Raw genomic sequence first — 16,348 nt, 5'->3', positions numbered from 1 at the left:
GATTCCTAGACCGGCAAGGGAACTTGCTGTTCCAACAGGACAATGCACGTCCGCATGTATCCCGTGCCACCCAACGTGCTCTAGAAGGTGTAAGTCAACTACCCTGGCCAGCAAGATCTCCGGATCTGTCCCCCATTGAGCATGTTTGGGACTGGATGAAGCGTCGTCGCACGCGGTCTGCACGTCCAGCACGAACGCTGGTCCAACTGAGGCGCCAGGTGGAAATGGCATGGCAAGCCGTTCCACAGGACTACATCCAGCATCTCTACGATCGTCTCCATGGGAGAATAGCAGCCTGCATTGCTGCGAAAGGTGGATATACACTGTACTAGTGCCGACATTGTGCATGCTCTGTTGCCTGTGTCTATGTGCCTGTGGTTCTGTCAGTGTGATCATGTGATGTATCTGACCCCAGGAATGTGTCAATAAAGTTTCCCCTTCCTGGGACAATGAATTCACGGTGTTCTTATTTCAATTTCCAGGAGTGTAGATTCTTGTTTTGCTAGTGTGTCGTCAGCGCCTAGTGTGCTGACTGGTATAACATTACAGAGTCATATAACATTACAGGTCGGGATTGATCTATGAGGTCGTGAATATCTTATTTGTATCTGTCAGCTGGTGTGGAGGAATTGAGATTGGGGGATTTCTTTATATAGTTTTGCGTGATTAAGTCCCGACGCTATGCAAAGCTGTCATTGAGTTACGTGCGATTTGTGATCTGTTATGTGTTACTTTCCGATAATAAATCATATTTTTTCTGATTACCTTTAAAATATAATGACAATTAATGTTTGAGATCATTTGGAATCATAAATAACTATGTAGATGACGTGACGTCATTCTTTTACTCTTCGAAAAAAAAAGGAGTGTTAATTGTGCGTTTATGGGCGGTCAGTGTCGGAATCAGTGATTACGATTCCACAAATAATTGATTGGACGAAGTTCAATTGCACATACTCGTGTAGGGTGAATTATGACCTTGAAATTGGTTGTAGATGTATGCAGGTCAATTTCGTGACAGGCTAGCAAGCGTCGCTAGTGTGTCGCGCTATCAAGACTGCTTTCGCGCCGCCGATGGTTTGCTTTAAACTCGCGAAAATACAATTTACGCGAATTCTTAACTATCGCGAAAGGGTAGAATATTTGATGAGCCATTGTGGAGGACGTAAGTTTGGACAGAAACATCATTTTCAAAAACGAAACTTCCTGGCAGATTGAATCCAATATAAATCCTGTTGATCGAAGTAGCCTAGCAACCCAAAAGCTCATACGTGGTTATCAGCAGAAGCAGTGTACTATTTTTCATGCACACATTTACATTCTAAATCGAGGTGTGGATGATTTGTGGGCACGAGATAAACATTTGAAAGCATTTGATTAAATAAAAAGGAAAAATATAAAGAAGTTTATTCATATATTTTGTTATTTCATGTACAGTGATATTTTCTTATAGTGGTGTAGAGCCTTACGTATTATTAATATTGAGACAGGCTGATCGCAAGTGCTCTCGAGTGCAGTCGAGTTTTGGGCCTGATTAAGAGTAGCTGGTTCTTAAAGTATCAAAGGTTAAGTGAAGAATAATATCACACTTAAATAACGCAGCATCGAAACCCACTGTCTTTATCCTATATTAAGCTAGCTATTCCGGAATCAGGTGATACCGTGCCCGTGTAGTTGTGTGTTGTCGACAACAAATAGGTAAACACTAACATAAACATCTCTCATGCTCTGATATCGACGAGGGTAGGAAAGAGACGACAACGACGACATACACGTAAACACTGGCCTACTCCGCCGCACCCTGCACTCCATCTCAACAGCAGTACAGGTATCAGCACAAGCCCCTAGAAAATTGGCGTCAGTTGTGTTTTTGGCGACAGATCCACGCCGTAGCAGAATCTCATCTGCAGCATCGGCACCGTCACTGCCTGGACTTCCATCCCGTTGCAATGCAGTGTGGTGAGTGAGCATCTTATATGTTGGACTTTCTGATTGTGTTCTTGTTTGTGGCCATGTCGGAGCATGGAGACATTAGTTTCTCTCTTTGCGTGTCGTTTGTGAAACCACAGTAACCTGCAGACTTATCATTATTAGGGGAAATATATTTAACGCCAGTGAGGTGCAAATTTTGTAATTTACCAGGCCATGAGCTGTCATGCTTTAAGTTACTATCAGTTAGGAGTACTATTTGTAGAATGTTTGGGCACTAGGCACTGGACTCTTCAAGCCCGCTGAGTTATACCCTTGCATACAATTTAATTTGTTGTATGCTTATGTGTATTATACGTATAGTTTTCCTATATCTTACTTCTGTGGCGGCAGTAGTAGATTTGCCCAAGGGTGGAAACGCACGCTGTTGCTATGGGTGAAACTGTCACTCCTCTAACAGAGCGAGGACACACATATGGGCAGGAGAATTAAGACTCACGTAAGCAGGTTGAAACGTTATAAGCAGCGGTACAGCAGTTACTGTCTGTGTCAGAAGCTAAAATCGTGTTCAGCGCACTATCCCCTACCCTCGATCTGTCAGTAGCAAATTTAGTAACGCTGTTTTCTAGAAAAACAACAGAGGATGTCACTGTGTTCGTTGGAGATGTTTTAGCTACTGCTGAGTTGTGCAACTGTACGAATTAGACGTGTTGTGTTTGGCTAAGTTACAGTTAATGGCTGAAGCTACAGCACATACAATGGATCATGAGATACTTAGCAAGGCAGGATCGTACCAAGAGCTACTGGAAGCAAAACAGCACGACATTTTTTAGAGTGAAACTGGGTAGTTCAGTAGTTCAACGCAGAAAATGAATGAGTCAGTGGAATATTTTTCGGAAATGGGTAGATCAATGCACAAACGTATGAGCTGACGCAAAGAGCAGAAGCTGATGCAGTCACCTTGCGAGAAACTGAAAAGACGGCTCTATGTTTCATTATGGGGTATTTCTGGACACATGTCATACAGAGTCAGGATGGAGAATCTATCTGATCTCGCCAAAGCTATTAGGCTCGCCACACAGTTGTAGGCTAGAGATATTGCTATCAAAGAACGTAATATATACCAGGTCTCCGTCTCTAAAGTTATGTGTTACACATATGTATGTAAGGGCCGTTTCCAGAAGCAGTGTCGCAATCTAGAGTGTTATCAGAATGGTCACGTCGGTCATAAGGTGCGAGCTTTCAGGAATAACAAAAAAGTAGAGCATCACGAGAAAAGCTTTCGTTAAACACAAATGGGAATGTATCGCACAACAGAAGGTACTCTCATTAGAACGGAATACTGTACATAGGTATACAGAGACGGAATGCTGCTTGTTAGGCACAATACAGGACAAACAACATAAACTTTTAGTAGACAAGAGTGCCCAAGTATTAGTCGTTAGTCTGTGCCTCTTAGGCAGGAACATACGTAGCTCTCCACGATATAGGTTACGTGGAGTAGACGACAATGACATGAAGTAATTAGGAACAACACCACTCGACTGTAGCATTGGAACTAAGAGTTTTCGAGACTACATGGAAGTATTGTCAAATGTCGGTGAAGGTTATTCTGCCATTCACGGACTTTTTGGATAAACACCATGCCAAAATTGATGTTTCATGTTATACGATTGAACTCAGCGGAACTTTGTTTCTGATGGGAACAATAACTACAGGCGAGGGAATGTCGTTCCAGTAAACCAGTCATGAAGGTGTTACCAACTGAGTTGCGAACTCTTACTTATTTGGTCCCATGATAACTAATCACTAGGTACATGAAGTTGGTTTGGAGTCCAATAGATGCCAGTGCACCGCAAGACTTTTTGTGAGGTGGAACCACTACGAAGCAGCGAAGAGTTAGATAAAATGCACTGTTTTGTACACATAGGCATAGCATGCATTATTATTACAAATGGAGAGCTAGTGGTTCCTCTTTCTCTTGAACTGAATACCAAATGTTGATGTTGATTGTATTTTATTACTAGTAAGAAGAGGAAGCAGAATCATCTGAATGACGACTGGAGCTGAAGCTGAAATCAGCATAATCAGTGAATGTTGGCTCGTTGCTAACAAGATGATGCGTGACCATGAGAATAAATATCAGTAATTCAATGTCAGGATTTGCTTCGCATTGCAAAACTTCTTTAAAAGGTATCGGACTTCGTAACGTGAATTTTTATTGACCATTTGCATTCAAGGCTGCAGCAATGGTGGCTGATCAATAGCATCACCATGTTAGTATTGTTCAACTTAACTTGTCTCTAAGCATTCTAAGAGGCTTCAAAAACATCTAAAAATCAAGGTTAGGACAAGGACTAGTGATAATGCCAATTAGAAACATTGTATCTTTCAAAAAAGTATTATTAATATAATTAATACAAAGAAAAATGCGACAGAACATTATGTTAGCAGTTGAGACAGAGAAGGCCAACGGGAAAAAAGTGAATAGGAAACTGACCGAGACTCAGCAATTGTTTTTAAAACGAAATTCCAGTCATATAGTCTACACATTCTGCAAATGTTTTTGACTTCATAGAACTTGCTAAGTTACTTACTTTACTTACTTACTTTACTTTACTTTACTTTATACGTGGCAAGGGCCTTATCGACCATACGCCTGCTCTATGAGCGTCTTCCACTTCTGCCTGTCCAATGCGCTGTTTGTCCAGTTGCTGCTGCTGTTCATCCTCATCGTGTCCTCCCGAATGTTATCCCGCCATCTGAATCTGGGTCTCCCTCTTCTTCTCGTTCCTTCTATTGTTCTGCTGAATGCCATTGTAGGTAGTCTATTCTCTGACATTCTTGCTGTATGGCCTGCCCAATTCAACCTTCTCCACTTCGACGATGTTACGGTGTTTGTACAGCCCTCTTAATTCTTCATTTCTTCTTATTCTCCATTCCATGTTAGTTGCGTCGTATACAGGTCCAAAAATGTTCCTTAGTACTTTTCTTTCGAATATTAACAGTTTTTCGTCATCTTTCTTTCTAAATATTTATGTTTCACATCCATATAACATCACAGGTATAATGGTCGATTGATATAGCTAAGCGGATTTTGAAGTGATCTTTTTCTTAGAATTTTGATGAAACTAAAAAGTGTCTTGTTTGGTGTTGATAAACGGGCATCTGTTTCTACATCTGTTCTGTTGTTATTACTAAAAATACTTCCTAGGTACCTGAAGTGGTCAACAGTCTTGAAATTGAATCCATCTACAGTCAGAGGTGCATCTTTTCTGGTTTTCTTACTTATGGGCAGGTATTCTGTCTTTTCTTCATTAACATGTAATCCTGTTTTCTCAGCAATTTTGTAGTAATTTTGCATCATTCTGATTAATTCTCTTCTGGAATTACTTATTAGTGCTACATCATCTGCATAGGCAAGTCTTGTAATGTTCACATCCTGTAGCTGGATCCCTTGTGGACTGGTTTTAGAAAATTCTCTATCAATCTTCTCTAGGACAAGGTTAAATAAAATAGGTGAAATGGCATCCCCTTGTCTCAGTCCAGTGTACATCTTAAAATCTTCAGTTTCTCCTACCAGTGTCATTATGCGACATAAAGTTTCATCGATACACATTTTAACTAATCTGATTAATTTTGATGGTATTTTAAATTCCTTCATTATATTTAGGAGGGTCTGTCGGTGTATGCTATCACAGGCCTTTTTAAAATCTACGAATAATATGTGGACATCTACATTGAATTGCCAAGCCTTCTCAGTTACTTGTCTCAGGGTGAATAAGTGATCTAATGTGGATCTGTTTCTGTGGAAACCGCATTGGTAGTCCCCAATCAGTTCTTCTGTTATTGGTATCAGTCTGTTTAATAGGCAGCTTGATAAGGTTTTGTAGGTGACTTCCAGTAAGGCAATTTCTCTGTAGTTATCACAAACTAGTGGATCATTCTTCTTAAATATGGGGCACACAACTGCAGTTTTCCAATCTGCAGGAATGGTTTCCATCTCCCAAATTGTTTCTATTAACGCCTGTATTTCTAATTTCAGTTGTGGGCCTCCATTCTTTAATAACTCAGCATATATCTTGTCCTCGCCACAAGCCTTGTTATTATTTAATTTCTTTATTGCTTGCTGTATTTCATTTACTGATGGGGTAGTAACTGTACCAGCTGTATCAATTGTATCAGGTTCTTCCAATTTAAAGTAACAGTGTGGGTCATTGCAGTTGAGAAGTTGTGAAAAGTATGCCTTCCATCTGTTTTGTGTGTCACTTTTGTTGGTCAATATTTTCCTATACTGATCCTTTATAAACTGTTCCCTTTTATTGAATTTACCAAAGGATTTTTTTATATTTTGATACATCTGCCACGTCCTGTGATGTTGGAAATCATCCTCTGCTTCTCTGATCATATTGTTATAGTATTCCCTTTTCTCTTGTCTTAGGGTTCTTTGCGTTTCTTGCCAGAGTTTATAGTATCTTCACTTCAAAGTGATATTGTCCCTTTCTTTAATCCACGCATTCCTCGCATTTCTTCTTTACAGCACTTTTTCTTGATACTTTGTGTTAAACCAAATTTTATTAGGTCGTTTTCTTTCACCTGTGATTTTGGAAGCTGCTTCTTGAATACAGCCCTTCAGGTGTCTCCATCTGCTTTCGACATCTTGTGTTTCTGCATTGGTCAGTCTCGGTTTTGTTAGGTTGCTTTTAATTTCTTTTGTAAAATTTTCTTTTGTATCTACTTTCGCCATGTTTCCTATGTTATATCTTGTAATTTCTTCTCTATTTCTATTTACTTTCCGTTTGAGTTGCACTTTCATTTTTGATATTATTAACATGTCACAATCCGCTCCCCTAAAGGTTCTGACATCCTTAATGCTGTTTTGAAATCGTTTCTGGATAGCTACATGATCTATTTGATTGACTACCTTTCCATCTGGTGATATCCATGTTCCTAAATGAATGCGTTTATGTTGACATTTTGTGCTGCTTATCATGAGGCCATTTGTCACTGTAAAGTTTATAAGTCGAACCCCATTCTCTGAACTTTCGTCGTGTAAGCTAAAATTTCCGATGGTTGGCTTGTAGATTTCTTCCTTTCCTACTTTGGCGTTAAACTCTCCTAACACTATTTTCACATTGTGCCTACCTAATAAGTTGTACGTTTGATCCAGTTGACTGTAGAATTCTTCTTTCGTGTTGTCATCCTTATCTTCTGTGGGTGCGTGTGCATTTAGAAATGTAATGTCTAACCACTGCGTCTGAATAGTTATGTATGATATACGGTTATTAACATGTTTGAACTCCCTTACTGAGTCATCTATTGATTTATGAATGTAGAAACCGGTTCCAAAATCATGGCGCTGGCTGCAGTCTCCATACATTATTGTCCCGTCTGCTATTTTCAGTGAACCTGTTCCCTGCCATCTTACTTCTTGGAGAGCTACCAGTTGCACTCTGTATTTTCTTAATTCGTTTGCTAGTATTTGGGCAGTTCCAGGACGATACAGGCTTCTAATATTCCATGATCCAAAAGAGAAATCCTTGTAGCTTTGCCAGTTTTTGTTCCAGTAAATCCTGTCCTGTTTCCGAGGCTGGCATTGAGTATCCTGACCGTTTCGATTTTTTTTACATGAGTGGGTTGGTAGCCCCCTGCACAACCCCCAACCTGGAGGACCAGAGTCTTGATTTTGGGGTACTCTACCCCTAGGAGGGTTGCCTTCACCGCGGCTGAGCGAGCCCTCCTGCCCATGCTAGTTTTGGTCCATCCCAGGTATTTTATTTCCTTGGTATACTCAGTATCTAGAGAGAACTCCCCTATCCGCCACCTGGGGAGGCGCCCGATGGGGGACTAGCAAACCCCACATGGGGTACATGTTTTTTATGTTGTTCTGTTATTATAATAGCCTACATAATTTTGGCGTGGATGAGGTCAATCTGCCAAAGGAGTTGATGACTAATAATTTAGATATACCGGATGAAGAAGATACTGATAGGTCATGTGATGACCAGAGCTGCAAGCAAACAATTAGCACATCTGCACTATGTAAGAAAATGAATCACTTACAAGGAAGTGATTGAAAAAAGATAGAAGCTTTATTATTAGTATTTTTTAGATTTGTTTAGCACAAACGGTCCTTTACCAGCGACGCCTGTTGCAGAACATCATGTACCAACAGGTAACAATACTCTAGTCTGTAGGAAACAAAACCATGCTACCAAGGATTTACAACTATTAGTGTAAGAACTTATTGACCAGTATCAGGCAGAAGGAAAAACATAACATGGAGTGAAAATGTCGTCATCATCCCAAAAAAGTTATCAGATAGAACTAAGAAGTACAGATTCTGTTATGATTATAGATACTTAAACATCAGAACCATCACTGATGTATATCCTGTCTCCAATATTACACAGACATCAGGCGATCTTGGTCAATGTAGACACTTTTCAACAATGGATTTAAGAAGTGGGTATCACCAACTAGAAGTAGTTCCAGAAGATAGATTGAAAACTGCCTTCATAACACCGTCAGATCATTACCAATAACGTAAATTCACTAGCTACATTCTAGAGAGTGTTAGGCAGTGTTCTTTGCTCATTGAAACCCAGAAAACGTGTGGTATGTCTGGGTGACATCCTTGTATTTTCAAGAAAAATGGGAGAACGTATCAAGCGTTTGGGAGAAGTATTTAACAACCAACCACCAGTGTGTCTAATGCTCAGCGTCGATAAAAGCCATTTTGTACAAACAAAAGTAAAATTACTTGGCTACATAATTAGTGCAGAAGGTGTAAAAAGTGGTTCACAATTAACTTCAGCAGAACCCAGAAAACGTGTGGTATGTCTGGGTGACATCCTTGTATTTTCAAGAAAAATGGGAGAACGTATCAAGCGTTTGGGAGAAGTATTTAACAACCAACCACCAGTGTGTCTAATGCTCAGCGTCGATAAAAGCCATTTTGTACAAACAAAAGTAAAATTACTTGGCTACATAATTAGTGCAGAAGGTGTAAAAAGTGGTTCACAATTAACTTCAGCAGTCTGGGACTTTGCAACACTGCAAACAACCAACCACCTCAGTCATTTGTAGGCATATGCAATTACAGGAAACTGATTAAAGACTTCGCAAAAATTAACAAACTGTTGAAACAGTTCTTACGAGAAATTGCAAAAATTAGAATGGACAACAGACTGACAGACAGCATTTAAGATGGTGAAGAAAATACTGACATCAGATACAGTAATGATATTCCCAGATTATAAAAAAGAATTCGCCCTCCCATATGATGCTAGTGCCCTTCTCACTCAAAATTTAGATGGTGCAGAACATCCTGTGGCCTATGCATCTAGACAACTCAGCAATGCAGAACGGAAGTATCCTGTGACATAAAAGGAATTGCTAGCAATGATTGACGGAATTAAATATTTTTGTGGTTATGTGAATGATAAAAAGTTCAAAGTAGTAACATACCATGCATCACTAAAATGGTTGTTAGGATTAAAGGATTCTTCTACTAGATTAACAAGGTGGCAAGGTGGGTACCCAAAGTGATTGAATTTGATTATGAAGTAGTTCATAAACCACAAAAGAGGCACTCATATTTGGACACATTAATCAGAAAAATCGGAAAACAGCGAACAATAGGCAAACGTATAGTTGAATGGCTGTAGGCACAAGCAAGGGATGCAGAGTGCCAGGTATTTAAACTGCAGCTACAGTTATTGACATCCGATAGCTTACTCTGCAGAGCAAAACGGTGCAGACCATGTGTGACAGTCCCAATAGCGTACAGGCTCAAAGTTTTGTAACCAGCACATGACCACATATCAGCAGGCCATAGCTGTTACAGAATTACGGATAGCACAATTACAGGAAAATACAGATCGAAAACAGAAAACATGATGTGGAATAGTACATTAAAATTGTATACCTTGCTCACAAAGCAAAAGCAAACAAACTGTTTGAAATGCTTGGATTGGATGTCTCGGGACCACTTAATAAAACCCCTGCGGGAAATAAATACATATTAACAATAATAGATCACTTTTCTGATACTCTGAAATGCTAGCAATCTCAGACCAACATGATAACACAGTAGCACAAGCCTTAGTAAATAATTGGATCCTCTAGTTTGGAGTACCAGATACCATAATAAAGGCCAATCCTCAAATGTCATACCAGTGTTGCTGAAGCAACTGTGTTGTTTGCTTCATATTCGCAAGTTAATAACAACTCATTTCCATCGACAAGCAAATGAACAAACATAAAAGTTCACAGGATGGTTTCCAAAATGTTGAATTACTATGCTAACAACCAACACAATAATTGGTAAATACACCCAGCATTCATAATTTCAGCATATACGTAATTCTAAAGATCACACCAGTATCATTCTTTCATTATACATGGTGGTCTATGGTAGAAAAAGTCCATCTCCTATCGACGTGATAAAATCCGAGCTTGGAGCTAACAGAGAGTCAGTAATTTGCAAAAAAGTATACATCAAATCTGGCAAGGAGTAAAACGAGCCAACACAAAAGTTTTAGAATGTCAGGAACGAACAGACCAACATACAGGGAAACTGCCACAGTTCAGAGTTGGTCGCTAGGCACTATTGACGAACCCATATACAACAAAAAGGCGAAAATCAAACTCTTAAAAAGTACATGGATTTTACCAAGTCACTGAAAGGACATCACTGATTAATGTTAACATGCAGTTGCCAACAGAAACATCTGTTGTTCACAGAAGCAGAGTGAAACCATTCGAAGGAGCACTTGATGCTTACCACTAATGCCATCAGTTGCACCAGTCTCGAAAAAACGAACAAAAACGACATTGCATAAAGCAGAACAAATTCGAAAGAGATTGCGTCACCTCGATCGAACGAGAAGCTTGAATCGCAAACTCAGCAATATGACCTCAGCGAGGAGAAGTCATCATGTCATTGTAACAGCGCAGCTTGATTTTGTAAGAGAAAGTAAAAGTTTCAGAGTAGCACCTATCAGCCCGCTGATATGGCGGAAAAGCAACAGACTGAAGCGCTGAAAGTCATTCTTACGAAATAGAGGGATTGTGAAGACTGCTGTTGAGCTTAGAAAAGCAGGCCACATTCGGTCATAACTGGCCAGACGTAACATCACTGCCTCAAACCAGTAGTGATAAACATTCGGGCTTCTGAGCCTTTGTCTGAATCTTTACTTTTCTAAAACGCATTACACTGGACGACATATGGGCAAGCAAACTACAGGAAACCTTAACAGTAGGTACGTAAATCACTGTTTAAACTAATAGTAAACATCTTACAACACTGGCAACGTGAGGCTAAGAACAGGGCAGGCAATCCACTAAAAGTATGGAACAGAAAGGAACCCTTTATGCACGCTACAAGGCAGCCACGCTGCTCAGTAAATAACAATTTTACAAGCTTGACGCACGTTGGCCACATACAATGAGTACAAGCTAAGTTATAAAAACAAACGGGCGGGTCTAGCACACGATATCAGACGGGAGTAATGTCATAACTGTTAAGAAGGCGCATGCGGCACTGGGATTCATGAATTTAAAACCTGTAACCAAGCACCTCACTTCAGTGCATCTACATCTACATGGATACTCTGCAAATCACATTTAAGTGCCTGGCAAAGGGTTCATCGAACCATCTTCACTATTCTCTATTATTCCAATCTCGTATAGCGCGCAGAAAGAAAGAGCACGAGCTCTGATTTCCCTTATTTTATCGTGGTGACCGTTTCTTCCTATGTAGGTCGGTGACAAAAAAATATTTTCGCATTCGGAGGAGAAAGTTGGTGATAGGAATTTCGTGAGAAGGTTCCGTCGCAACGAAAAACGCCTTTCTTTGAATTATTTCCAGCCCAAATCCTGTATCATTTCTGTGACACTCACTCCCATATTTCGCGATAATACAAAACGTGCTGCCCTTCTTTGAACTTTTTCGATGTACTCCGTCAGCCCTATCTGATAACAGTCCCACACCGCACAGTATTATTCTAAAAGAGGACGGACAAGCGTAGTGTAGGCAGTCTCCTTAGTAGATCTGTAAAATTTTCCAAGCGACCTGGCCATAAAACGCAGTCTTTGGTTAGCCTTCCCCACAACATTTTCTATGTGTTCCTTCCAATTTAAGTTGTTCGTAATTGTAATTCCTAGGTACTTAGTTGAATTTACGACCTTTAGATTAGACTGATTTATCGTGTAACCAAAGTTTAACGTATTTCCTTTTAGCATTCATGTGGATGACCTCACACTTTTCGTTATTTAGGGTCAACTGCCAATTTTCGCACCATTCAGGTATGTTTTCTAAAGTGTTTTGCAATTTGTTTTGATCTTTTGATGAATTTATTAGTCGATCAACGACAGCGTCATCTGCAAACAACCTAAGACGGCTGCTCAGATTGTCTTCCAAATCGTTTATATAGATAAGGAACAGCAAAGGACCCGTAACACTGCCTTGGGGAACGCCAGAAATCACTTCTGTTTTACTCGATGACTTTCCGTCAGTTACTACAAACTGTGACCTCTCTGACAGGAATCACAAATCTAGTCACATAACTGAGACGATATTCCATAAGCACGCAATTTCACTACAAGCCGCTTGTGTGGTACAATGTCAAAAGCCTTCCGGAAATCCAGAAATACGGAATCAATCTGAAATCCCTTGGGAATAGCACTCAACACTTCATGCAATTGAAGAGCTAGTTGTGTTTCACAAGAACGATGTTTTCTATATCCATGTTGACTGTGTGTCAATAGACCGTTTTCTTCGAGGTAATTCATAATGTTCGAACACAATATATGTTCCAAAGTCCTGCTGCATAACAACGTTAAAGATATGGGCCTATAATTAAATGGATTACTCCTACTACCTTTCTTGAATATTGGTGTGACCTGTGCAACTTTCCAGTCTTTGGGTACGGATCTTTCGTCAAGTGAACGGTTGTATATGATTGTTAAGTATGGAGCTAATGAATCAGCATACTCTGATAGGAACCTAATTGGTGTAGAGTCTGGACCAGAAGACTTGCTTTTCTTAAGTGATTTAAGTGGCTTCACTACCCCGAGGATATTTACTTCTACGTTACTCATGTTGGCAGCTGTTCTTGATTCGAATTGTGGAGTATTTGTGAAGGCATTTCGGAAGACCGTGTTTAGTAACTCTGCTTTGGCACCACTGTCTTCGATAGCATCTCCATTGCTATCGCGCAGAGAAGACATTGATTGTTTCTTGTCGCTAATACCGGCCGCGGTGGTCTAGCGGTTCTGGCGCTGCAGTCCGGAACCGCGGGACTGCTACGGTCGCAGGTTCGAAATCTGTCTCGTGCATGGATGTGTGTGATGTCCTTAGGTTAGTTAGGTTTAAGTAGTTCTAAGTTCTAGGGGACTTATGACCTAAGATGTTGAGTCCCATAGTGCTCAGAGCCATTTGAACCATTTGCCGCTAACATACTTCACATACGACCAGAATCCCTGCACGCTGTGTGCAGGCAACAGTTCCCCAAGCAGGCTCAATTCCTTCTAGAAGGTAGAAAAAATTCAAGTTCCCAGGCACTGTGGTGGAGCCGATAACTCTTCAGAAGAGAGACCACCGCGCTCATCAGTGTTCGGCCGACGCAGAGCGCTCGCAAGTCCTCCATCAAAGCAGACCTCCGACTACCACCCCGCGAGCCAGTCTCTTCCCATAGCAAGTTGAGCACCGGAGTATGTCCCGTCCGCGGCCGGTCACGGGCACACTCTCGTGAATTAGCATCCTCTCGTCGCACAGCAATGGCCACAGGGGAAGGTAGCGCGAGCAGAATCTATCACGTCCATGAGGCAAACCATACTGTAAATAAGAAAATATAGACTAGTAGCATTTCTGCCTTGTCTTGTTGGGCGTACATTGATCAATATCACGGCTGGTCACTTGGCCACTACCACCAACTGCGCATACAGTAGTGGCTGTTGGGTTGGTAGGCTCCAGACTTTATCATTCACCAGAAGTGGCTGTTATTTTTTATTTCGCGTCAGAACTGAACCGTTCATTTATGAATTTACTAATAAAAGTTTTTCTTTCATTGTAACCAGTGAACCTACTTCATTACATGCTGTCCTTGCCACATTTAAGTGAGCTGTGCGCGGCTCGTGTTCGTTCCATATCTCATTTGACATCCTGTTTTTACTGTACTACCACCTCGTTATGTTAATTTCAATTACTGGTGTCACTGAGTTGCCGCCTTGCCTGCCCGTGATCAGCACCAGCGGCGCTTATCGATATAAGCCCTGGTGTATTATCTTTGCTGACTGCTGTTACTTCCCGGTTGTCATGTGTTCGGAGTTAGTTCGGATCTGCCAGTCAGGTGGAACGTGCCAGGAGTGCAATTCGGACCTGTCAGTCAGGGAGCTGGAACGCGGCACTAGTTCAGTCAGGCTAGAGCAGCAGTGAGGCCCGGATATCCGTGGCTCGCACGACCGTTACCGTCACATATCACTTGAACCAGGGACGGTCTTCGTGGATCGTCGGTCGGTCGTCCTACCAGACGCCGTGAATTTCCTCACTGATCGCTTATAGGTTGGCTGTGTGTGTGTGTGTCGGCTCCCGATTTGTCTTCGTGATTGCACAGCCACTGCATAGTGTCGTTCAAGTCTTCGTGCAAGTGTTTGTCAAACTGTGTGTGTAGTTGGTGTCATTTCCCCTGACAACTTGTTTTAAATATTGTCGGCCTACTGGGAGTGAGTCCGTCGGTTGGTGTGGATCAGCCAGAGAATCTCCGAGCGGCGAAGTGGACCGGGGACGCTGGCGGTCTCTACACAGTGTCGGAGTGTGTGGAAGCTGTTCCGATTGCAATGGGGTTCGTGGCTCACCGACCCATGGTATCAAAGTTCAGTGGTGATTTAAGTACCGATTCCAGACTGTTCACATTGTGCCGTTGGTTTTCATGGTTGGCTGCTGGGGGTATTCCCATGAGCAACAGAAAGTGTTCGAGTTGGCGAAAGTTTGGCCACCATCCGGTGGAGTTTAACTGTATTTTGGTTATGTGAAGTCCAAGTGCACCATCGGAATTTTATGCCTTGTGGCCGTTAGCTTTCCGGTTACCTGCCCTGGCCGCTGACCTAAAATTCAGGCAGTGTCCTCTCCTCACCCTGTTGTCGCTGTCCAACACGTGTGTGCGTAGTTTTGATAGCTTATGCGTACTTGGTTGTGGGCGGCTACACCTTTTACATTTTGGCTTTTAAGTTCCTTGTTCACCGGTCGGGTGGAAAGCAAGTAGTCTTGTCGATGGGTCCGTTGACTGTCTCTTGGTTGGCTTGCCGGTGGATCGGATATAGTTGGGCCGACTACCTGTCTCCCCTAAACGAACGTTAATATTTCAAGTGCAGACCGACCCCCGGAAACTTATGAGCGCCGCTGGCTGTACTATCTTTTCTTATTGGTTTTTGATTCTGTATTTTAATGGCTTATAGACGATGGTTTGAATTTGTATGCTTTTAGTTGGGTTTTAAATAATAGGCCTACAGCCGCTTTAAAATTGATTCCTTACTTGTCAAGTCTTGCATTGTTTGGGCATTCAGCCTCATTTAAAATACTTTTTGGATAAAGCTTTGGGTCTTCTGCCTACTACAAATTATTTCAGTTGTTTTAAGTAACCAGCCTCCAGCCGTTTTTAAATTAAAGTTCTTGTCGTTCAAGTATCAGACTGTGTGGGACCTTCAGCCTAATTGAAGATAAGGCCTTCTGCCTCGTTTTTTTTTTTCTTAAATTAATTTTGCATACAGTCTTAAATCATGGGCCTTTAGCCGTCTTTAAATTAAACTTGTTTGCTTTTAAAGTGTTAGATTTGTTGGGCCTTCAGCCAAGTTATAGAACTTATTTACGTGAGGCCTTCTGACTTCTAAATATTCTGTTTTAAGTCTGAATTTTAAGTTAATGGCTTTCAGCCGTTTTTAAATTTAGGTGGTTGTGCCCTTAAGGCATAAGATAGTGTGGCCTATTCAGATGATAACTGAGTTCAAAAATTTTTGCTGTATTGTTTGGACAATTAAATAAAGTTATATGTATTTGAGTGTAACTGATAGCCTCCTTTGGCCCTTTCGACAATTCCAACTACCTGTTCTGTCCTGCGGACTTAAGGAGGGCGTTTCAGTAAGGACCAAAACATAAAATATAGAGACAAGGACTGATTGGTCCCACTGTGATTGTGTCTCTCTGCTCGCACTATCCCTCCTGTAGCTCTTCAATTTACAGGGACAGCAGTTGCACCGTTTGTTCTGCTCTTGTCTGAGTCACTTGAAATATTCGGCGACGTCTCCGCCACGTGTAATGGACACGACAACACAGCTTGTACGTCACGTACGGCACTTCTTGTGCGTCTCTGAGCTTCTTTGATGGTGACTTACCTGTCCAGATGGTGAATGTGCCCAG

Source organism: Schistocerca cancellata, chromosome 6, assembly GCF_023864275.1.
Source record: "Schistocerca cancellata isolate TAMUIC-IGC-003103 chromosome 6, iqSchCanc2.1, whole genome shotgun sequence".
Classification (NCBI taxonomy): domain Eukaryota; kingdom Metazoa; phylum Arthropoda; class Insecta; order Orthoptera; family Acrididae; genus Schistocerca; species Schistocerca cancellata.
Note: the sequence above shows the minus strand (reverse complement) of the source record.